The 22,865-nt window shown below is 46.2% G+C and overlaps 1 long non-coding RNA gene across 1 annotated transcript in view; it reads left to right on the forward strand.

Annotated features, from left to right (window-relative positions):
- The first annotated feature begins 1,968 nt into the window (after positions 1-1,968).
- The window catches only part of LOC137437071 (uncharacterized), a 56,508-nt gene continuing 35,611 nt past the window's right edge, over positions 1,969-22,865 (forward strand). The window contains exon 1 of the long non-coding RNA XR_013620916.1: positions 1,969-2,055. This is a non-coding gene — a long non-coding RNA (uncharacterized LOC137437071). The remainder of the gene's footprint in view (positions 2,056-22,865) is intronic.

The raw sequence follows: 22,865 nt of genomic DNA on the forward strand, positions 1-22,865 counted from the left end.
TTGCACCGGCCAGAACACGGCCAGACGCGCCTCTCCCGGGCATGCCCGGACTCACTGTTCCCGGGCACGCCCGAACCTCCCGGGCACGCCCGGTCTCGTCTTTCCCGGGCATGCCCGCTCTCGCCTTTCCAGGGCTCGCCCAGAGCGTCCGGGCATGCCCGCTATCGCCTTTCCAGGGCTCGCCCAGAGCGTCCGGGCATGCCCGCTATCGCCTTTCCAGGGCTCGCCCAGAGCGTCCGGGCATGCCCGCTATCGCCTTTCCAGGGCTCGCCCAGAGCGTCCGGGCATGCCCGCTATCGCCTTTCCAGGGCTCGCCCAGAGCGTCCGGGCATGCCCGCTATCGCCTTTCCAGTGCTCGCCCAGAGCGCCCGGGCACGCCCAGCCTCGACTTGCCAGGCCGCAGCCAAACACGCCCGGGCAGGTCCAGACTCGCCTTTCCAAGGCTCGCCCTTGATACCCGGGCATGCCCGGTATAGCTTTTGCCGGGCAAACTTCCCGACATAAATGTGTATATATATTGTTGCCCGAAAAACGGGCTTGTCAGAATACCTGAGCTGTTTTGTTTCAATAAAGCAACTCGGACGAATTCCGTCTTTGGTCGCGTCAATTCTTTCGACTCGCGTTGGAGCGCAGTTCCTTCACCATGATCTTTCCTGGGAAAACCACATTTCAAATCTGGCCTCCAAAGCCAGTCGCCGACTGGGCATTCTCCGTTGTGCGAAGTCCTTCCTTGGCACACTTGTGCTCCTCACCACATACAAGGCTTTCATCCGCAGCTCAATGGAATACTGCTCTCCCCTCTGGGCCGGTGCTCCTGCCTCACACCTAGCTCGGCTTCACGCTGTTGAAACCAAAGTGTTCAGAATCATTGGAATCTCCCGCGATGAAGCTAACTCCGAGGGCCTTTCACTCACTCACCGCAGGCAGGTCGGTGGTCTTTCTGTCTTCTACCGACTCCTCTCCGGCCTTGCTACCCCAGCTCTCTCTGTGCTCTGTCCACCAAATATTCCTACAGGTCGCACAAGATCTGCCTGCAACCCTCTTATGGTGAAACTGCCAAAATCAAGACTCTCTGCTCACCTTCACTCCTTCATTCCTCTTTTCTCCCGCCTCTGGAACAAACTCCCTCACTCTATTCAATCCCACTCCACCCTCCAGGTCTTTAAAACAGCTGTTCACCACCATCTCTTATCTTCCCCCATCCAAAACCTTGATCTTTTCTACCCCCGCTAATTCACCCCAGATCCAATTGGACATCGGGAGATCTGTGGGAGGGAGAGCGCTTGGGGGAAGGAGGCATGGGAAGGGGGCGGGGGGTGGGAGAGGTACAAAAACACATGGACACAGCTAGGACTTCCAGGTCCAATTGGATCTGGGGTGAATGGGGGTAGAATAGATCAAGAACTATCGCACATCCGAAGCACATTGGCAGGGAGTCGAGTCCACCTTCTACAAGGTGACATGTGAAATTGTCGTAGTTCGGAAATAGTAATGAAATTTTACAGCATCGCAAGGTAATGTTCACTAGAGACAATAATTTCTTCCAAAAAATAATAATAATAATGCATGACTCCCCTGGAAAACACCAGATATTGATTAATTGGTGGGTCTCTTTCGTGCTGCCAGTCTTCATAAGGTTTTTCTTTCCCCAAAATGCAGCATTTGTGGTGGTTGACTTTTGAAGTTGCCTCTCCTGAAAATGTCAAATCGTCAAGAAACCCAGAACTGTGGATTTAACAATAGTAAGAACAACAACCCTAACGAGAACAAAACTTGATTAATTTATCCTTCATATGCCATTTATAGTTTGGGGCAATCAAGTGCACATCAAAAGTTATCAAAGTTAAAAGTTGCTCAAGGACTTGATGGATAGATACCCTGTTGTGCAGTGTTGTGGAGGAACGCGGGATGTATCCTTAATATAGCGCAATAACACCGTAATTTTGGGAATTCTGGCATCGTGCAATTCCAATAATGTGCAACCAAGGTCGTTTCAATAACCGAGCCCTGGTGTTTTCCTGACTTCGCTCAATATCATTCCTTGATTATCCACAGGTAAACCTTCACTGTTATTTCCTATTGGGCAATGCTCCGATTGTATGAACTGGATGAGTATAAGCAACGGTAGTCTCGTGTATTTTAGTTTGTTTTACATGTCTAATATTTCTATCAAACACGTAATTAGTCATTCCGAGATGGGCCAAATCATCGATAATGTGGAAGTTAATGGAATAGGCAGAAGTTTTGCACAATCATTTGGATGTGTTGTGTTTGCAACTTGTCTGAACATCAGTCAGGCCTGATAACTTTCCTTTCCCATATTTATCAAACAAGAGCCCTGTACTGGATCACCAGCACATCCAATGGCAAGGAAAGCTTTGTGAATATTATCCAAACTTAGCCTGATATTTTTTAAACTTCTATTTGTAAAAATTCCTATTTTTTTAACCTATTATTGTAAAGTTTCTTTGTTTCGATTTACTGTTATTTGTAAAGATTGATTGTTTCTTTTTTAGTTCCATTTGTAAAGATTCATAGTTTTTTTGTTTTTTTTTTGTACACTGAATCGAGGCTCGTGAAAGAGCTAACATTTACTTCACAAACAAATCAACCACACAAACAAAATATATAAAAAGAGGGAGCGGAAGACAAGATGGGGAGAGAAGGGGAAGCACACAAACACAATAATTGAGGGCAGGGAGATGTGTGGAAGGGAAAGGGCTTGGGGGGAGGATGCGTGGGAAGGGGGGGGGGGGGTGGGAGGGAGAAGTATAAAACACAAGGACACCAAGGACTTCCAGGACAGAAGTTGGTAATTCAAAAAAGTGGAATTGGGGTGAAATTAGCGGCGGTAGAAAAGATCAAGGTTTTGGATGGAGGAAGATAAGAGATGGTGGTGAACAGCTGTTTTAAAGACCTGGAGGGTGGAGTGGGATTGAAGAGAGTGAGGGAGTTTGTTCCAGAGGCAGAAGAAAAGAGGAATGAAGGAGTGAAGGTGAGGAGAGAGGCTTGATTTTGGCAGTTTAACCATAAGAGGGTTGCAGGCAGATCTTGTGCGACCTGTAGGAATATTTGCGGGACAGAGCCCAGAGAGAGCTGGGGGGGGGGGGGGGGAGGAAGGCCAGAGAGGAGTCGGTAGAAGACGGAAAGACCACCAACCTGCCTGCGGTGAGTGAGTGAGAGGCCCTTGGAGTTAGCTTCATCGCGGGAGATTCCAATGATTCTGAATGCTTTGGTTTCAACAGCGTGAAGACGAGCTAGGTATGAGGCAGGAGCACCAGCCCAGAGGGGAGAGCACTATTCCATTGAGCTGCGGATGAAAGCCTTCTTTGTGGTGAGGAGCTCAGGTGTGCCAAGGAAGGACTTCACACGACGGAGGATGCCCAGTCGGCGACTGGCTTTTGAGGCCAGATTTGAAATGTGGTTTTCCCAGGAAAGATCATGGCAGATAGTGAGACCCAAAAGCTTGAGTGACAGAACTTCTTGGAGAGGATTATTCAGAAAGTGGATGGGAGGGTTGTCCAGTCGGTCTTTTCGGAGAGACATCGTAAGAGTGTGAGATTTGTCAGGATTGAAAGACATGTTCCACTTGTTTGCCCAAGTCTGATTTTCCACAGTCTGATTTTGTCCAGGTCTGCAGAGAGTGAGGAGGCTGCAGACTGCCGATCTGAGGGATGAAGAATGAAGCGACAGAGAGTAGAGTCATCAGCAAAGAGATACAGAGGATTTTCAAGAGAGTCACAGAGATCATTGATGAAGACCAGAAAAAGCACAGGGCCCAGAACACTGCCTTGGGGAACTCCAGCCTGAACAGGAAGAGGAGATGAGAGAAACCCATTCAGGGCCACACGTTGACTACGACTAGAGAGGAAGTCCGCCAGCTCCGCCAGCTTCTATTTGTAAAGATTGATTGTTTTTTTAAAGTTATATTTGTAAAGATTCATATTTTTTTAACTTCTATTTGAAAAAGATTGATTGTTCTTTACTTCCATTTGTAAAGATTGATTGTTTTTTATACTTCTATTTGTAAAGATTGATTGTTTTTTTTTAACGTTATATTTGTAAAGATTCATAGTTTTTTTTACTTCTATTTGTAAATATTGATTGTTTTTTTTACCTTCTATTTGTAAAGATTGATTGTTTTTTAAACTTATATTTGTAAAGATATATTGTTTTTTATACTTCTATTTGTAAAGATTTATTGTTTTTTTTAACTTATATTTGTAAAGATTGATTGGTTTTTTTCCTTCTATTTGTAAAGATTGATTGTTTTTTTTACTTATATTTTTTAAGATTGATTGTTTTTTAAAGTTATATTTGTAAAGATTCATAGTTTTTTTTACTTCTATTTGTAAAGATTGATTGTTCTTTACTTCTATTTGTAAAGATTGATTGTTTTTTTTACTTCTATTTGTAATGATTGATTGGTTTTTTTACTTATATTTGTAAAGATTGATTGTTCTTTACTTCTATTTGTAAAGATTGATTGTTTTTTAAAACTTATATTTGTAAATAGTGATTGTTTTTTTTTACTTCTATTTGTAAAGATTTATTGTTTTTTTAACTTATATTTGTAAAGATTGATTGGTTTTTTTACTTCTATTTGTAAAGATTGATTGTTTTTTTTACTTATATTTGTAAAGATTGATTGGTTTTTTTACTTCTATTTGTAAAGATTGATTGTTTTTTTTTATAGTTCTATTTGTAAAGATTGATTGTTTTTTTTACATCTATTTGTAAAGATTGATTGGTTTTTTTACTTCTATTTGTAAAGATTGATTATTGTTTTTTTAACTTATATTTGTAAAGATTGATTGGTTTTTTTACTTCTATTTGTAAAGATTGATTGTATTTTTTACTTATATTTGTAAAGATTGATTGTTTTTTTTTACTTCTACTTGTAAAGATGGATTGTTTTTTAAGTTATCTTTGTAAAGATTGATTGTTTTTTTTCCTTCTTTTTTTTTTTTTTTTTTTTTGTATACTGAATCGAGGCTCGTGAAAGAGCTAACATTTACTTCACAAACAAATGAACCAGACAAACAAAATATATAAAAAGAGGGAGCGGAAAACAAGATGGGGAGAGAAGGGGAAGCACACAAACACAACAATTGAGAGCAGGGAGATGTGTGGAAGGGAGAGGGCTTGGGGGGAGGAGGCATGGGAAGGGGGGGGGGGGGTGGAGGGAGAAGTATAAAACACAAGGACACCAAGGACTTCCAGGACAGAAGTTGGTATTTCAAAAAAGTGGAATTGGGGTGAAATTAGCGGGGTTAGAAAAGATCAAGGTTTTGGATGGGGGAAGATAAGAGATGGTGGTGAACAGCTGTTTTAAAGACCTGGAGGGTGGAGTGGGATTGAAGAGAGTGAGGGAGTTTGTTCCAGAGGCGGGAGAAAAGAGGAATGAAGGAGTGAAGGTGAGCAGAGAGTCTTGATTTTGGCAGTTTGACCATAAGAGGGTTGCAGGCAGATCTTGTGCGACCTGTAGGAATATTTGCGGGACAGAGCCCAGAGATAGCTGGGGGGGGGGGGGGGGGCAAGGCCAGAGAGGAGTCGGTAGAAGATGGAAAGACCACCAACCTGCCTGTGGTGAGTGAGTGAGAGGCCCTTGGAGTTAGCTTCATCGCGGGAGATTCCAATGATTCTGAATGCTTTGGTTTCAACAGCGTGAAGACGAGCTAGGTGTGAGGCAGGAGCACCAGCCCAGAGGGGAGAGCAGTATTCCATTGAGCTGCGGATGAAAGCCTTGTATGTGGTGAGGAGCTCAGGTGTGCCAAGGAAGGTCTTCGCACGACGGAGGATGCCCAGTCGGCGACTGGCTTTGGAGGCCAGATTTGAAATGTGGTTTTCCCAGGAAAGATCATGGCAGATAGTGAGACCCAAAAGCTTGAGTGACAGAACTTCTTGGAGAGGATTATTCAGAAAGTGGATGGGAGGGTTGTCCAGTCGGTCTTTTTGGAGAGACATCGTAAGAGTGTGAGATTTGTCAGGATTGAAAGACATGTTCCACTTATTTGCCCAGTCTGTGGCAATTGATTGTTTTTTAATGTTATATTTGTAAAGATTGATTGTTCTTTACTTCTATTTGTAAAGATTGATTGTTTTTTTTTTTACTTCTATTTGTAAAGATTGATTGTTTTTTAATGTTATATTTGTAAAGATTGATTGTTTTTTTTTACTTCTATTTGTAAAGATTGATTGTTCTTTACTTCTATTTGTAAAGATTGATTGTTTTTTTTTACTCCTATTTGTAAAGAACCATTGCTTTTTTACTTCTATTTGTAAAGATTCATGGTTTTTTACTCCTATATGTAAAGAATGATTGGGTTTTTTTTACTCCTATATGTAAAGATTCATGGTTTTTTACTCCTATATGTAAAGATTGATTGGGTTTTTTTTACTCCTATATGTAAAGATTGATTGGTTTTTTTACTTATATTTGTAAAGATTGATTGTTTTTTTTTTAGTTCTCTTTGTAAAGATTGATTGGTTTTTTTTAACTTCTATTTGTAAAGATTGATTGTTTTTTTTTTAGTTCTCTTTGTAAAGATTGATTGGTTTTTTTTTACTTCTATTTGTAAAGATTGATTGTTTTTTAAAGTTATATTTGTAAAGATTGATTGTTTTTTTTTACTTATATTTGTAAAGATTGATTGTTCTTTACTTCTATTTGTAAAGATTGATTGTTTTTTAAAGTTATATTTGTAAAGATTGATTGTTTTTTTTACTTCTATTTGTAAAGATTGATTGTTCTTTACTTCTATTTGTAAAGATTGATTGTTTTTTTTTTTACTCCTATTTGTAAAGAACGATTGCTTTTTTACTTCTATTTTTTTTTTTTTTTTTTTTGTATACAAGATCGAGGCTCGTGAAAGAGCTAACATTAATCACACAAAAAGACAAACCGACACACAAAACAGAAAAAACAAGGGGAGCGGCAGACAAGATGGGGAGGGAGGGGGAAGGACACAAACACAACATTTGAGAGCAGGGACATCGGGAGGGCTTGGGGGGAGGTGGGAGAGGAATAAAACATATGAACACTGCAAGGACTCTGGGGTGAATTACCGGGGGTAGAAAAGATCAAGGTTTTCAATGGGGGAAGAGAAGAGATGGTGGTGAACAGCTGTTTTAAAGACCTGGAGGGAGGAGTGGGATTGAAGGGGGTGGGGGAGTTTGTTCCAGAGGCGGGAGAAAAGGGGAATGAAAGAGTGAAGGTGAGCAGAGAGCCTAGACTTTGGCAGTTTAACCATAAGAGGGTTGCAGGCAGATCTTGTGCGACCTGAAGGAATATTGGGGGGACAGAGCACAGAGAGAGCTGGGGGAGCAAGGCCGGAGAGGAGTCGGTAGAAGACAGAAAGACCACCAACCTGCCTGCGGTGAGTGAGTGAAAGGCCCTCGGAGTTGACTACATCGCAGGAGATTCCAATGATTCTGAAAGCTTTGGCCTCAACAGCGTGAAGCCGAGCAAGGTTGAGGGCCTTTCACTCACTCACCGCAGGCAGGTAGGTGGTCTTTCTGTCTTCTACCGACTCCTCTCCGGCCTTGCTCCCTCAGCTCTCTCTGTGCTCTGTCCCCCAAATATTCCTACAGGTCGCACAAGATCTGCCAGCAACCCTCTGATGGTTAAACTGCCGAAATCTCGGCTCTCTGCTCACCTTCACTCTTTCATTCCTCTTTTCTCCCGCCTGTGGAACAAACTCCCACACTCCCTTCAATCCCTCTCCTCCCTCCAGGTCTTTAAAACAGCTGTTCACCACCATCTCTTATCTTCCCCCATCCATAACCTTGATCTTTTCTACCCCCACTAATTCACCCCAGATCCACCTTGTTTGAAATTCCAACTTATTTCCTGGAAATCCTGGCAGTGTCCATATGTTTATACCTCTCCCACCCCCCCCCCCCCTTCACATGCCTCCCCCCCTTCACATGCCTCCCCCCCTTCACATGCCTCCCCCCCAAAGCCCTCTCCCTCCCACAGATCTCTCGATGTCTCCATGTCTCTCGGTCCCTGCTCTCAAATGTTGTGTTTGTGTCCTTCCCCCTCTCTCCCCATCTTGTCTACCGCTCCCGATGTTATTTGTTTTATGTGTCTGTTTGTCTTTCTGTGTGATTAATGTTCGCTCTTTCACGAGCCTCGATCTTGTATACAAAAAAAAAAAAAAAAAAAAAAAAAAAGGTGTGAGGCAGGAGCACCAGCCCAGAGGGGGGGGACAGTATTCCATTGAGCTGCGGATGAAAGCCTTGTATGTGGTGAGGAGCTCAGGTGTGCCAAGGAAGGACTTCGCACGACGGAGGATGCCCAGTCGGCGACTGGCTTTGGAGGCCAGCTTGGAAATGTGGTTTTCCCAAGAAAGATCATGGCAGATAGTGAGACCCAAAAGCTTGAGCGACAGAACTTCTTGGAGAGGATTGTTGAGAAAGTAGATGGGAGGGTTGTCCAGTCGGTCCTTTCGGAGAGACATTGTAAGAGTGTGAGATTTGTCAGGATTGAAAGACATGTTCCACTTGTTTGACCAGTCTGTGATTTTGTCCAGGTCTGCAGAGAGTGAGGACGCTGCAGACTGCCGATCTGAGGGATGAGGAATGGAGCGGCAGAGAGTGGAGTCATCAGCAAAGAGATAGAGAGGATTTTCCAGAGAGTCGGAGAGATCATTGATGAAGACCAGAAATAGCACAGGGCCCAGAACACTACCTTGGGGAACTCCAGCCAGAACAGGAAGGGAAGATGAGAGAAATCCATTCAGGGCCACACGTTGCCTACGACCAGAGAGGAAATCCGCAAGCCATGAGTGGAGATTTCCCTGAATACCATAGGAGGTGAGTTTGGTGAGCAGAGCTGGGTGCCAGACCGTATCGAAGGCACGTGATATGTCAAGTGAGACAGCTCTGATTTCCTGTTTGGCATTGAGGACCTCCATCCATTGTTGAGACAGCAGAAGCAACATGTCCAGAGTAGAATGACCTGGTCTGAATCCAAATTGATGATCAGAGATCAAGCCATTCGAGAAGAGGAAGGATTTGATATCTGAAGCAATGATGGATTCCATGACTTTGCTGATAATTGGGAGCAGGCTGATTGGTCTGTAGTTGCAAGGATCTGTTTTTGCACCTTTTTTGTGTAAAGCGGTAATGTTTGCTGATTTCCAAGATGCTGGCAGATGACCTTGAGCAAAAGAGAGGGTGAAGAGAACAGAGAGAGGGTGAGATAGAGCGGCAGAGCAGGATTTTAGGACCCGAGGGCTGATGCCATCTGGTCCAGTTGCAGAATCAGCGTCGAGGTTTGATAAAAACTCCTCCACCTTGTCAGGAGAGAAGGACACAGAGTCCAGGAGCAGTTGGGTTCGACTGGGAAAGGTGGGAACAGAGAGAGATGGGTTTGGGACACAAGATTTTGAGGCAAAGACAGAGTTGAGGCATTCGGCTTTGTCACGTGCGGTGTCAACTGTGTAGCCATTTGAGGTAAGGGACGGGATGGAGGGGGAACAAACACCAGAAACGGATTTGACCAGACGCCACCAGGATTTGGAGGAAGGAGACAGGTTTGAGAGTTCAATCTTGAGTGTGGAGAGATAGTGCTTCCTGGCACTCCTGAGGGTAGAAACACACTTGTTTCGAGCTTGGTGGAAGGAACTGAGATTGCCTTCATATCATATCAGTTGGATTTGCCTTCCAAGATGCAAAGGCAAGTTGTTTCAGGGCAACTGCCTCACCACAAGATTCCGTGTACCATGGACGGGAGGAAGGGTAAGACAACAGAAGACGAGATGGGATAAATCTGTGCATGAGAGAGAGCAGTTTGCTTTGGAAGAATTCCCAGGAAGAATTGATGTCAGAGGCAGTAGAGATGGGAGACCAATCCAGGTGATTGATGGCTGCTTGAAGACCGTCCCAGTCGGCCTGAGTGAAATGCCAGACTCGTCGACGCTAAATATGTAAAGTTGCCATGAATATTTGTAAAGATTCATGGTTTCTTTACTCCAATATGTAAAGAATGATTGTTTTTTTACTTCTATTTGTAAAGATTCATGGTTTTTTACTCCTCTATGTAAAGATTGATTGGTTTTTTTAAACTTCTATTTGTAAAGATTGATTGTAATTGAGATAAACATGATAACAATCACAATATATTTGTTGTGGGTTTCAAAACGTTGTGACATTAAACATAGGGATCCCCAGATCTTTATTTTTGCTATAACTTTTGAAAGAAGTAGTGTACTAATGTATTCTTTAAAATATTAACAATAATCTTCTGCACAAGGCTGCGTGGTAACATCATGGGCTGAGAGAGCTGATGCAGTTCCCTCTGCTGGTTATGGCAGGAATTTGTAATTTGTTGAAGATCCCGGCGATAGCTCGCCTACTCTTCGGGAAGGACACCACGGGATCTTTAACATCCACCAGGCACCACCTAATGCCAACAGCAGACGAGACATCCAATTTAACGTCCATTCCAGGGATGAAACACATAGATGAATCACCTGCCCATGAAACACTGGATTATGACAGTTATAGCTGTGTCAGGATTCTAACCCAGTCTAGACAGCTTTGAGATGAGTGTGCATAATTCTAAGCTGTCCTGCCATCTGATTAAGAATATTAAAGCTGACCAATAAACAGGTGTGTGCCGAAGACAATGTGGAGCTGAGTCAGCTGTCACACTTCCTCCAACTTTCATGGGTCAGTGCCTACTCAGGCATTAGTGTGATTTTTGTTTGAGGTTTGCCTCCCACGGGGGTTGCTATATGAGACAGAGTCAGCAGTTTTACACATTCTGTTGGATTGGAAAAGACACCAATAAGCATACAGCCAAAAAACGTCCATTTCAACCAAATTGTTGTTACTGGTAAAATAGTACAGGTGTTCTTCTATTGGACCTTCAGCACCACCTTTCACTAAATTACACATGCCTATTAGTCAGGGCCCTTAGGGATATTTTGGGGCCGTTTGGTTCAAATTCTTCCAAAAGCACCAAATTTGGCCCAGATGTTGCCCATGCCATACTCTTTCGATTTTTGACGGGCGCCGAGATGCCCCCCCCCCCCCGGGGGCCCCATATTGGCGAAATACTAAATGGCCGCCACCCGGATTAGAGGAAAATCAGTTAAATAACCAAAAGGGTTGGAATCATGTATGATACCACTTTTCAGGGGTTTTCGAGGTCGAGGAATCCAATTATGATGTTATTTTGATGATTCGACCTCAAGGTCATCTTAAAGGTCATTTTTGAGTCAAACATGTCGGTTTTTGAGTTTTTTGTCAAGATTTACGCGAGGTTCACCATTTTATGTTTCTGGGTTGGGTAATCGAACTCTGACCTTATTTTTGACAATTAGAGGAAATATTTACATGTCTATTTCCTAATTTTCAGGCATATGCAGTTCATCAGTCTAATTACAAAGGTACGGATTTTGATGTTTTATGAACTGTATGCCATATCCTTGTGTTTAATTTTTGTGCGATCATGATCCGGGTTCATGTATACATGATTGTATACATGTCATAAATATGACGTCATAGGTCATGTGACCTGGCGGCCATATTGGATTTTATGAAAACCTTAAAAATGGATCCCTGCCTTCATTTTTCGATCGATTCATTTTGAACTTTGACCACTTATAGTACGCCATGTGATTGGATGCATATCCTAATTATGACGTCATAGGTCAGGTGACGGCGGGATGGACCGGTAGGGTCCCCGGATCATACCGCCCTTGGCGCCCGTCAAAAATCGAAAGAGTATGGCATGGGCAACATCTGCGCCAAATTTGATGCTTTTGGAAGAATTTGAACCAAAATATCCCAAAGGGCCCTGACTATATGATGTTTAAAATGTATTGTCCTCCTGATGCTACGAGGGTATATTCATCTCGTGAAACAGGTAAGCATCACACAGCAAAGAGTTGGAATGTCATCCAAAATGAAAACCAATTTGCAATGTTCAATCAGACTCGGTCATGTAATGGTTCGATCATCCACTCCAATTTTGAGAGGTCGGTGGTGATCATTCAGTGCAAGTTTGAGAGGTCGGTGGTGATCATCCAGTTCAAGTTTGAGAGGTCAGTGGTGATCATCCAGTCCAAGTTTGAAAAGTCGGTGGTGATCATCCAGTCCAAATTTGAGATGTCGGTGATGATCATCCAGTCCAAATTTGAGAGGTCCATGGTGAACATCCAATCCAAGTTTGAGAGGTCAATGGTGATCATCCAGTCCAAGTCTGAGATGTCGGTGGTGATCATCCAGTCCAAGTTTGAGAGGTCGGTGGTGATCATTGACTCCAATTTTGAGAGGTCAATGGTGATCATCCAGTGCAAGTTTGAGATGTCGGTGGTGAACATCCAGTCCAAGTATGAGAAGTCGGTGGTGAACATCCAATCCAAGTTTGAGAGGTCGATGGTGATCATCCAGTCCAAGTTTGAGATGTCGGTGGTGATCATCCAGTCCATGTTTGCGAGGTCGGTGGTGATCATCCAGTCCAAGTTTGAGAGGTTGGTGGTGATCATCCAGTGCACGTTTGAGAAGTCAGTGGTGATAATCCAGTCCAACTTTGAGAGGTTGGTGGTGATCATCCAGTCCAAGTTTGAGAAGTCGGTGGTGATCATCCAGTCCAAATTGGAGAAATCGGTGGTGAATATCTAGTCCAAGTTTTAGAAGTCGGTGGTGTTCATCCAGTCCAAGTTTGAGAGGTCAGTGGTGATCATCCACTCCAAGTTTGAGAGGTCGGTGGGGATCATCCACTCCAAGTTTGAGAGGTCAGTGGGGATTACCCACTCCAAGTTTGAGAGGTCGGTGGTGATCATCCAGTCCAAGTTTGAGAAGTTGGTGGTGATCATCCACTCCAAGTTTGAGAGGTCGGTGGTGATCATCCAGTGCAAGTTTGAGAGGTCGGTGGGGATCTTCCACTCCAAGTTAAAGAGGTCGATGGTGATCATCCAGTCTAAGTTTAAGTTTGAGAGGTCGGTGGTGATCATCCAGTCCAAGTTTAAGTTTGAAAGGTCGGTGGTGATCATCCAGTCCAAGTTTGAGAGGTCGGTGGTGATCATCCAGTCCAAGTTTGAGAGGTCGGTGATGATCATCCAGTCCAAGTTTGAGAGGTCGGTGGTGCTCATCCAGTTTAAGTTTGAGAGGTCGGTGGTGATCAGCCAGTCCAAGTTTAAGTTTGAGAGGTCGGTGGTGATCATCCACTCCAAGTTTGAGAAGTTGGTGGTGATCATCCACTCCAAGTTTGAGATGTCGATGGTGATCATCCAGACCAAGTTTGAGATGTTTGTGGTGCTCATCCAGTCCAAGTTTGAGAGGTCAGTGGTGATCATCCACTCCAAGTTTGAGCGGTCGGTGGTGATCATCCAGTCCAAGTTTGAGAGGTCGGTGGTGATCATCCAGTCCAAGTTTGAGAGGTCGGTGGTGATCATCCACTCCAAGTTTGAGAGGTCGGTGGTGATCATCCAGTCAAAGTTTGAGAAGTCGGTGGTGATCATCCAGTCCAAGTTTGAGAGGTCGGTGGTGATCATCCACTCCAAGTTTGAGAAGTCGGTGGTGATCATCCAGTCCAAGTTTGAGAGGTCAGTGTTGATCATCCACTCCAAGTTAGAGAGGTCGGTGGTGATCATCCACTCCAAGTTTTAGAGGTCGCTAGTTCAAACCCCGGCCGATCAGTCATACACCATACCAAACACTAAAAACGTACCGGTACATGCTGTTCCTTGCTTGACAGTCAGCATCATCGGTTGGCATCCATTGGGAAGAGAAAAGTCCTCCGTAATTGCCCCACTGAGTTCAGAGATAAAAGTGACATCATCAAAAAAGATGATAATGGTACCCGTCACTGGTACCCAGAGTGTAATGGAAGGTGGAAATGGAAGGTGAGGTCTTCGTCCTCGCTCAGTGTCCGGTGTTGTCTCATGTACGAGTATATGTGTGATTTGTGTATGCAGCTCGGCTATGAGACTCAGCCCATGCAAACAAAAACCACAAAAAGGTGTGTTGGTGACCAAAGCAAAAACAAGTGTTTAGGGTTGCCCTTTGAGGGCAGAAGATCACTCTTGAAATATGTCATGCGAACACCTGGGTGAGTGAATTCGTTTAGAGTGTAGGAGCTGCTTCGCTCACAGCAACTGAACTGAGATAGCAAGCATTGTAATATATTGTAACGAATGTGGAAACGTTACAATGTGAACGTTACAAAAGTACGGTAACACCCTGTTAATGTAAATAATGGTCGCAGTCGGCCTCCTAGTTAATTCCATGAAACTTACACGCAGGTCACGATATATCTTTTAAATAGTGTATTTCCTTATTCCATGTAGGCTAAATATGTGTTTCCCACTAGATTGACTTTGCATTGTATCAAACAAAATAAGCGTAGGCCCTTCCAATTTCCCCAAAACCTCCCTTCCAATTGCCTTCCGCATTTTGGGCGGTTTTCTTCAACCACCATTGGCCACGAGGTAGGGTTGGGGAAGAAAGGCGTGTCTCCACCTCGTCATAAGGGGGGAGGAGTGAGCCAGGCCTAACAGCCAATCAGCACCGCGGTGAGCGACCTGGTAGGCGTGCCCTCAGAGCCGGCGGCTTGATTTCGCCCGAGGTGATAAAAGCGACTGTAAGGGACTGCTTTACCAGAGGCCTTGGGAGATGACCTGGGAGATGAGCAAAGAGGCTGCACCAAGAGGAGCGGTGAGATGCGAAACGCTCCAAGCCAAAGAGGAGAGGTACTCGGCAAGGAAACCAGCTTTGGAGAGACGCGCTGAAAGGAGGGAGACGGCTCCACCACAAGAAGAGGAGCAGGTGTGCCGAACCAGCGCGTGACGTCTACCGCAGCGGATACACGACGAAGGGTTTCCCGCCAAAACCGCGAGGAATTGCGAGCTGCTGCCTCCCGACTTTGCTCCCTCTCAAGCAATCCACCTCAAGCCCTACCTGCCTGCATTATCCCCTGTGTAAGTGTGAACGTCCTGTCCTGCTCGTTGTCTTGGGGTTAAGTAAAAATGAATAGTGTAAGTTAACGATTTGCTGTGTTACTGCTTCTTCCATCCATTGCTGTGTGTGTATAATAAATCTGTTCTTCCTCCGTATTCTTCTTCTTCTTCTTTTTCATTCTCTTTCGGTCGCTTTAGAGGTTTCCCGATTGAATATCTGTGGGGCGACCTGGTCAACGTCGGGTGGAATCGGGTTCTAATCGGGGAGTAACTGTTCGGACGCGGTTAAATACACCACCGCTCGGTCAATATAACATCTAAAAGCCGCGTCTGTAACATTTGGTGTCGAGGAGTTGGATTCGGACCTGGGACTAAATTTGTTAGGCCCAAATTTTGGAACACCAATTGTACTATTAGAGTAACAATTGGTGTCGAGGAGGGAGATCGGACCCGAAATCGGACCCGAAGCGCGCTTAACGCGCTCAAAATTACAAGCTGCCAAAATTTATTTTGTTTTATAAAACCCGAATTTTGAGATCGCGCCATGGACAATCAAGGCGATCGGATGTCGGTGGGGGAAATAGACGGGTTAGGGGTAACCCAGGACTTAGGGAAAGAAAGGGAGGAGGGGAGCAATGAGGAGGCGGTTGAGGGAGTATCAGACGCACAAAATGGCGCCTCGCACATAGCTACGGCGGCCGCACCCGCTGCACAAGTGGGAGGGATGGCCCAAATGCAGGCCCTCATGGAGCAATTTATGGTGCAAATGCAGGCGTCCCTCAAACTGCAGAGTGAGCAATTGGGGGTAATGGGGAACCGGATGGATGCTCAGGGTGAGCGATTGGAGGGCCAAATGGGGGTAATGAGGGACGAAGCGAGGGGTACCGGTGAGGGGTTAGACAATAATTTTAAGGGATTAGACAAGAAATTTGGGAAGTTAGACAATAATTTTGAGGGGTTAGACAACGGGATAAAAGAGGTGAAACATGGGTTAACGGGGGTGGAAAATAGAATGGCTGCCCAGGAGAATCAGATAGAGGGGATGAAAAATGGGTTAATGGGGTTAGAAAATAGGATGGAGGACAAATTGCGGGAAATAGGGGAACAATCTGCAAGGGAAATCAAACAAATGGGAGAGCAGATAGAGGAGGTGAAAATCGGGGTAGAAACCAAACTGGATGCTCAGAGGGATGAATTGGGACAGATGAGGTGGCATCTACAAAAGAGATGGAGGAAATACGACGAGGGGTAAGTGAGGAGGTTTCGGGGCTACGCGAGGAGGTAAAGCGAGGTGAGAAGCGTATGGAGAAAGAAGTGAGGAATAATACGGCTAAGTTACAAGGGGGAATAGAAGATCTGACGGAGGAGGTGGAACAGCTGACGGAGGGACAAAAAGAACTAGTGGAGCAGGTTCAAAAGAACACTGCGGTACTAGGAGGGTTAAAGGCGACACAAAAAGAAATTAAAAACGAATTAATAGCGACACAGAGGCAATGTCAGATGGTACGTGAGGAACTGACAATGAGGGTGGACGAGGTGACAGAGATAATGGAGACAAAGGACCGAGAGGTGAGGACGCACATCGAAACGGTTAAGGTAGCCTTAGAGGACGAACTTGAGGAGACGCACCGAGAAATAAAAGAGGTTAAACAAAAATTAGAGGAAGTGGAAGAAGAGGTGAGTGAAATTAAGAAGGGACGGACAGAAACTAAGAGAGAAATCCAGGAGGAGGTGATGGAATATGTGCAAGGTCGGTGCTCAACTCATGATGTGATGCTCACTAACCAAATAAAGAGTTTGCAGGTGGCAAAGGAGGTGCGGAGACGAAGTACGGAGGTGAGTGGCAATGTATATGATGTGAGGAAAGCTTCAGTCGGCTTGGGGATTGGTTTGGATCCGGGTGTTCGTGAAAGGCCGTTGGTGAAGTGTGTGACAGGTCAGGTGTGCGAAAAAAGAGGTGTGCGAGAATGTCCGACCATGGGGTGTGTGAGGAAAAAGTGCACGCCGAGGAGTGAGTGTGCCGTCAAGAGTGAGTTGGTCGAAGCGCGTGTGCGAGGGGGTACATGGAAGCGCGGTGTGGTGAGTGTTACGGAGGAAGTAACGAGAGAGTGTACACCTGTGGTGAGTGTTACAGAGGATGTAACGAGAGAGTGTACACCGGTGGTGAGTGTTACAGAGGATGTAACGAGGAAGTGTACGCCTGTGGTGAGTGTTACAGAGGATGTAACGGGAGGGTGTGCGCGAGAAAGGTGTGTAACGGACATGTGCATGAGGAAAGAGTGTGCCGTCGAGAGTGGAGGTGAGAGTAGTGAGAGTGAAACGGAGCGTGAGTTGGTTGTGACAGGTGAGCGAGGATGTACACCTGGAATGGAAGGATGCACACCTGGAATGGTAGAGCGTGTGTGGGGATGCACACTTGAGTTGGTCGTGAGGCACGCGGTTGGGTGTGCGGGTGAGAGCACACCTGTGATTGTCACAAAGGAGGTGACCGAGAAAGGGGCGCGAAGAGGTGTGTTGGTGAGGTGTGCGAGCGACGAATGTGTGCCAAGGTGTTCGTTGGTCAGGTGTGTGACCAAGTCGGTGAGCGGAATGAGTATACCGAGGTGTGTTAGAGAAGGTACGACCAAGAGCAGGGAGACGGCTGCATGTATGAGCAAGAAAGGGGTAGCGTATGCATGTAAGCGTCCAGGTGAAGCGTCGACGGTAACCGGTTTAGCGGTTAGGGCGACTTATAGCCGAATCGGGCCCTCGGTGCGCGTCGGGCAGCTTCGCGTGCCGCGAGGACCAGCGGGGATCCGAACCACGGCGGTTTCGAAAGAACCGCCGTACGCGATCCACGCTGTGCCTCGCTTGGAACGGCCGCGTCCGGGCTCCACGAGGCGGAGCGGGCAGATGGATAGGAAGGGTCGTCATGGCGACCACGTTTTGTTGAGACGTGCCGGCAGGTCGAGATCGGGACATTGGATGGCTCCACGCCGAGGTGGTGCGTGGGATCTCGGCCCGGGTAAGCCCCCGCCCCTGCCCCGAATGCGGGATGCATCCAGCCGCCGGCACAAAAGAATCCGCGTTCATTGCTCGGCTGTACGAAGCCGGGCTGTAGACGTGAATTGGCGCACCGAGAGGATGTAATAAGTAGACGGGTGATGGTGATAGTGATAGTGATTTAAAACGAAATTTAGAAAAGTGAGTAGAATTGGCAGTAAATGGAAAATTTTTGAATTGGTTGGAATCTGGACGAACAAAATTGATAGTGAGAGACCCCCGATGTGGTGGGATGGCAAATCCACCATCCCTCACAGTGGGGGCAAATGCGCAATAGTTTATGGGGTGGCTATGACAACCGAGCCAGGGAGGGCTTGGATAATTGTAGGGATCTAGCGAAGATGACATTAGGTGACGTTAAGGTTAGTTAGTGACTGATACCTGTAGTGGGGACGCAGGTAGATTAGTGTGGATTATAATGACGTGGGAGCGCAATAGTTTAAAGGGACGACTGGGAAGCGCAAGTTTCAGAGGGGAGTAGTTAGCTGAGATGATGCCGTGTGTGTGAGGATTGAACAGGTGAGAATGGAACAAGTGTGATTGCACAGGTGTGCAACTGAACAGGTGTGTGGAGCCGTGTATGAGGGAGTAGTGGTGATTGCGTGTTGTGTTGACCAAATGGTCCAGGAAGAAAGGAGGGTGCAGGTGGCACCAGGTGTGAGGGCACAGGTGTGCAACAACAGGTGTATGTGGCTGTGTGGAATAAATGGTAGTGTGGAATATCTGGAGTATTGGAATGGATGGTCGTGGAGTGAGAATGGTGGAAATTGTGGAGTGGAGTGGATGGTGCGAAGGTGTGAATGGGGGAAGAGTGGACCCCCATCACGGATACCCGGGGCGGGTAGTGTAAGTGTTAGGTAGAGGGTACAGGTAAATTGTGGTTGGATATTGGCATCTGTGGTGCGGGTGGCAGAATGGTATGTGGATGGGTGCATTAGTGTTGTGGAAATGGCTGGGCGTGTAGCCTGTTAGTGTGTGTAGTTGGTTTGGGCACTCCACCACTGTGAGGATGTCGGCCAGGTGAGGCCGCAGGTGGGCTCTGGGAGCCGGTAGTAGTTGTTGTGGATGGGGCCCGAGGATCCGGAGGACGGACCCGGGTAGCCCAGTGCCAGAGGGCACCATGGGGTGACAGAGCCAGGAGAGGGGCTGTCCCCAGTTAGTTAGGTTAGGGTGAGGAGCTAGGTAAGCTCGGGTGGCAACTACAGTGGTGGAGGTGTGCAGGTGGGTAGACCTGTTGGGAGAGCTAGACGTCGCAGCCCAGAAATTGTGCGAGAGCACCGGGAGATGAATCGGGGGAGTGAGACCCCAAATTGAGAGGCACCACAGTTTGGTCAATGGGAATTGGTTTTTAGAACCCATAGTGTAAGTTGGCCAATGAATTGGCAGGGAAAGACCCCGGGTAGTGTAAAGTGTGTTAAAGTCATTTAGAAAATAGTTAGGATGAAGGATCTCCTCGCACCATCTGCATCCACTCACCTGAGGTGACAGGTACTCCACACCATGCCATGTTTTGATTATTTTTTATGATGCAAATGTTTGGATTGTGAGACGCATCATGACGTGGGTGTGACATTGTGCGTAATTCCATCTCTCCCTCCTTATGAGGATTGATGATGAGTTGGTGATGGCAAATTTTGAAGTAGAGGGATTGTGGTGACGAATTTGGTATAGGGGAAATATGGGGAAGACGTGACAGTAGTGACGAATTGGTAATGTGTAGATTTTGTACATATGGGGTAAGGGCAAGGGCAAGGGTAGGGTAGGTGACAGGGGGGTGACGTACGGTAGGGACGAGCTTTCTCACTTCGCCCTCCGTACGCATTTCGCCTTGCATTGCCTTATTGACGTGTACCCTTGTGACCTTACCCCTCGCTCAATTGTCTTTCTTTTGTCTCCCACATGACCTGTGCGCCATTGGGTGCCGAGGGGAGCGTGCGTGAGGTGGCCATTGTGCGCCCGAGATTCCCAGAACCAGCATGCATTGCGTTGATGTACCACTTTATGGACCGCTGTTCTGCGGCCAAGTACCACTTGATGGACCCCAGGTTCTGGGGCAGGGCACCTCTGTTGGAGACCGGCCATAGTGGCCAGGGAATCTTGCTTGCGGACCTCGGTAAGGTGGCACCTATGCCAAACAGGTGGACCACCCTTAGTTGGCCCCTGAGGCCCTAAATAAAAACGAACACAAGTTGTGCTTTTTATTATGTCCAAATAGGCCACATGAAGCCAGAAGACGTCGGGAAGAACATCGGCCCAGCAGAGAAAGAGAAGACCACCACCAGTTGTTTTGTTGTGTTTATTATGAACCATGGTGACTGCGCACCGGGTGGTGCTTTTGGTGCTTTGTGGTGCTTTTGGTGCTTTGTGGTGCTTTTGGTGCTTTTGGGTGCTTTGGTGGTATTGGTACTGGTGCATCGATGCAATGCGTGCTGTCTCCTCCCTCCCAACAGGAATTTCTTTTTCTTGTTCCCTAAGAAAAAAAAAACAAAAAAAACACAGGTCCTGGGTTGCGTTGTAAATAAGAAATCACGTCATTGTAAATAATGCTCCCCACAATGCTCCCCACAATAATCCAAATGTATAGTTTGAGAATAATTCCGTAATTCGGTTAGCTGTGGGCTTGAGTCTGTTAGACAGGGTGCAATGCAATAGGGTGACATACTTATTTGTGTTTTAAAATTGTCACACTCAGGGTCAGGTTAATTGTAGAGGGAATTACACCTACGTGTCACACTAAGTTAAAGTTTAGTAGGCCCGAGGACGGGCCTGAAGAAAGGAGGGTGCAGTGTAACGAATGTGGAAACGTTACAATGTGAACGTTACAAAAGTACGGTAACACCCTGTTAATGTAAATAATGGTCGCAGTCAGCCTCCTAGTTAATTCCATGAAACTTACACGCAGGTCACGATATATCTTTTAAATAATGTATTTCCTTATTCCATGTAGGCTAAATATGTGTTTCCCACTAGATTGACTTTGCATTGTATCAAACAAAATAAGCGTAGGCCCTTCCAATTTCCCCAAAACCTCCCTTCCAATTGCCTTCCGCATTTTGGGCGGTTTTCTTCAACCACCATTGGCCACGAGGTAGGGTTGGGGAAGAAAGGCGTGTCTCCACCTCGTCATAAGGGGGGAGGAGTGAGCCAGGCCTAACAGCCAATCAGCACCGCGGTGAGCGACCTGGTAGGCGTGCCCTCGGAGCCGGCGGCTTGATTTCGCCCGAGGTGATAAAAGCGACTGTAAGGGACTGCTTTACCAGAGGCCTTGGGAGATGACCTGGGAGATGAGCAAAGAGGCTGCAGCAAGAGGAGCGGTGAGATGCGAAACGCTCCAAGCCAAAGAGGAGAGGTACTCGGCAAGGAAACCAGCTTTGGAGAGACGCGCTGAAAGGAGGGAGACGGCTCCACCACAAGAAGAGGAGCAGGTGTGCCGAACCAGCGCGTGACGTCTACCGCAGCGGATACACGACGGAGGGTTTCCCGCCAAAACCGCGAGGAATTGCGAGCTGCTGCCTCCCGACTTTGCTCCCTCTCAAGCAATCCACCTCAAGCCCTACCTGCCTGCATTATCCCCTGTGTAAGTGTGAACGTCCTGTCCTGCTCGTTGTCTTGGGGTTAAGTAAAAATGAATAGTGTAAGTTAATGATTCGCTGTGTTACTGCTTCTTCCATCCATTGCTGTGTGTGTATAATAAATCTGTTCTTCCTCCGTATTCTTCTTCTTCTTCTTTTTCATTCTCTTTCGGTCGCTTTAGAGGTTTCCCGATTGAATATCTGTGGGGCGACCTGGTCAATGTCGGGTGGAATCGGGTTCTAATCGGGGAGTAACTGTTCGGACGCGGTTAAATACACCACCGCTCGGTCAATATAACATCTAAAAGCCGCGTCTGTAACAATATAGTGTGAGGGAATATCCGAGAAGACCCAACAACTTGCTAATCACAGTTTTGGCTGGAATTTGGAATTTTGCCAGGGTGCAGACGATACCTCGACAGGGTCTTTGCAAAAGACACCATGGCATTTTAAAATACGCAGCAGGTAATTCTAGCAGACATATCAGCTTCACGTCCATCTGAGGGACAGCATGTAGTTTTTCGAAACAAGACTGTCTGCAAAACACAAACACAACAGTATATAGTCGGGCCGAGAATCAAAATCAGACAAGATGGCTCAAAAAGAAGCGTGCTCCCAGCTAACACAACAACGTTGTGCCAACACATATATATATATATATATATATATATATATATATATATATATATATATATATATATAAAACACAGTTTGTGTGTGTGTGTGTGTGTGTGTGTGTGTGTGTGTGTGTGTGTGTGTGTGTGTGTGTGTAATGTTACCGATAGACTCCTAAACGGAGAGGCTCACGTACTTGATATTTGGCACAGACATGGCCATTGAGCCTGGGAAGAACATGGCCGACCTAAAAATTGATTTCATAATATTTTTTAACCATATTTTTACCTCAGCGCATTTCAGCGAGGAATATTATGCACGGAATCTGACCGGTCGCAGAGCAGCGCGCTGATTCGCTCAGAGCGATCACGTGATGTTCCTTGCCGCCATTAACTCAGTTACGCGTTCGCACGTATTTCAGAGCGAAAAGCAATTGCGTTTTTTCACATTTCAGCGAGGAACATTGCCATTCACACCACATAGGTTTTTTTTTCTTTCATCTGTAGATCCATATTTTTTTTCAGCGAGGAATATTATACACGTAATCTGAATCGGTGGCAGAGCAGCGCGCTGATTCGACGATTTGCGCGCCTTCCCCTCTCCCCCTCCCCTCCCCCCCTCCCCCCTACCCCTCTCCTCCCCCCTCCCCCCTCCCACCCCTCTCCTCTCCCATCCCTCCCCCTCCCCCTCCCCCCTCTCCTTCCCTTCGCTTCATCGCATT

This window comes from Myxine glutinosa, chromosome 11 (assembly GCF_964187855.1).
Source record: "Myxine glutinosa chromosome 11, kmMyxGlut1.1, whole genome shotgun sequence".
Lineage (NCBI taxonomy): Eukaryota > Metazoa > Chordata > Myxini > Myxiniformes > Myxinidae > Myxine > Myxine glutinosa.